General features: G+C 43.8%; 1 pseudogene; it reads right to left on the bottom strand.

Annotated features, from left to right (window-relative positions):
• Positions 1 to 744: 744 nt before the first annotated feature.
• Positions 745 to 1,879, bottom strand: LOC132489091 (macrophage migration inhibitory factor-like; annotated as a pseudogene).
• Positions 1,880 to 2,110: the final 231 nt, after the last annotated feature.

The raw sequence follows: 2,110 nt of genomic DNA, 5'->3' as shown, positions 1-2,110 counted from the left end.
TTTAGTCTTCAGTGTCGTCATACGTGTTTTAAACCTGATACTGTCTCATTCTGAAGCTTTCATTTTTCACTCATTATTTTGTGATTAATCCCTGTTGTAGGTGATGCTCCCATACATTAATTTTAGTACTGTGCAGTAGTAGTCAATTATACGAACTACCATAATTTATCTGTCTCCAGTTGATGGCATATAGTAGTTGCCCAAATTGTTTCTGTATTGCCAACAACACTGTGGTGGAACATCCTTGTACATTGTGCTCAGTGCGTTAGTTACGGAGGATGTGTACCATAGGATAAACACATTTTAAACCTTACTAGAAATTGTCAAATTGCTCTTAAATGTGGTTGGACATTTTTGCAAATCAGATGGGTGTGAAATGACCTTAATTTGCATTTCCCTTAATGACTAAAGTCTTTTTTTTTTTTTTTTTTTGGCCGTGGCACACAGCATGGTGGGATCTTAGTTCCCCGACCAGGGGTGGAACCTGAGCCCCCTGCACTGGGAGTGCAGAGTCTTAACCACTGGACCGCCAGGGAGGTCCCAAGTCTTTCATTCTTTTGGCCATTTGTATTTCCTTTTTTGTGAGGCATCTGTTCACATCCTTTGCCCATTTTTCTGTTGGATTACTTCTCATTTTCTGAGTAATTTTTAGGGGTTCTTTATTCTAGATGCCAATCCTTTGTAAGTTTTATATTTTAATATATTTTATATTTCTTAATTTTTATTTTAATATAGTCAAATCTATCAGCCTTTTCCTGGTGCTGTTGTTAAGTAACACTTAGGTTTCTTTACCCTGAGCAGAATAAAGAAGCAAACGAAAATGATGCATAGTCTTACCATCCAGGTGATCCATTAACACAAAAATAAATACATGAAGGCAATACATCCAAGAGTTAGAACATTCAAATAGAGAAAATTGCATGAGAAAGGAAAGCTACACTTCCCTCTCCCCCCAAAAAATAGGTGACCACTATTCAGTTTATGTATCTTCCCAGAAGTTTCTATGAATAGCATTTATACATATACTTTAAATTAACACAAAGGAATACTATTAACACTATTCTGTGCCTTTTTTTTTTTTTTTTTTTTTTTTTTTTTTCCCTTCTCTATACCGTTTATTTCTCCGTCCCGGGAGGTGGGGTCGCTGGGGGCGGGGTGCGCGGGCTGCGGGCCTGGGGCAGGGGAGTCCGGAGCACGACGTGCAGATGAAGGTGGTGCCGTTCCTGCCCACGTTGCCCGCGTTCATGTAGTAGTTGATGTAGATGCTGCCCGGGCTGACGCGCAGGCGTCACAGCAGCTTGCTGTCGGAGCGGTTCTGCGCTCCGCCGATCTTGCCAATGCTATGCAGGCTGCAGAGCGCGCACGGCTCGCTGGAGCCCCCGAAAGCCAGGAGCTGGTCCGGGACCACGTGCACCGCGATGTACTGCGCCGGCTTGCCCGTGCCCTGCGCCAGCTGCTGGGTGAGATCGGAGAGGAGCCCGTCCGGCACAGAGGCGCGGGGCACGTAGGTGTTCTCCAGGAATATCGACAGGACGGCGAGGAAGGCGGGGACAGGGATACAGGAACCAACCGACTCTCGTGTGAACGGCGCCCCGCCTATTCTGTGCTTTTCTTCTTTCTACATCATAGCATAGTTTAGACTGTTTTTGTATCAGGACATCAGATATGCCATGCACATATCTTTTGGTTGGATTGAAACCATGTGCTTTTTTCTTGTTTTAATTCTTTTGACTGATGTAGCTTAATTACTCCCAAAGTTTGTGTTCCTGAGCAATTTTAGTTGACTGAAAACCGGAAAAGTGGCAGTTATGGTCAGGACTTCTTTTTTGGATCTCTGGTGCATCTGAAGGACTAGGCAGTATGACCTAGCTTCTCTCATTTTACCGAGAGGGCTGGAGACCCAGTCGGAGCCCAGATGGCTCCAACCTATTGTTCTGGGTGAACTGGAAGAACAGGAGAACAAAAATAGCTTCTACCCTAGCTGTAGGAAGTGTGCTTTAATCTGGTTTGTTTTAGCTCAGCCTTCCAGGAACAAAGTATATTATTGCCGTAACAGAATAGGTATATAGGGTAATAATGGAGGAGAACTAATAATTTTTCCCCTTTATTT

Source organism: Mesoplodon densirostris, chromosome 1 (genome assembly GCF_025265405.1).
Source record: "Mesoplodon densirostris isolate mMesDen1 chromosome 1, mMesDen1 primary haplotype, whole genome shotgun sequence".
NCBI classification, from domain to species: domain Eukaryota; kingdom Metazoa; phylum Chordata; class Mammalia; order Artiodactyla; family Ziphiidae; genus Mesoplodon; species Mesoplodon densirostris.
This window is presented reverse-complemented; position numbering and strand designations above follow the sequence as displayed.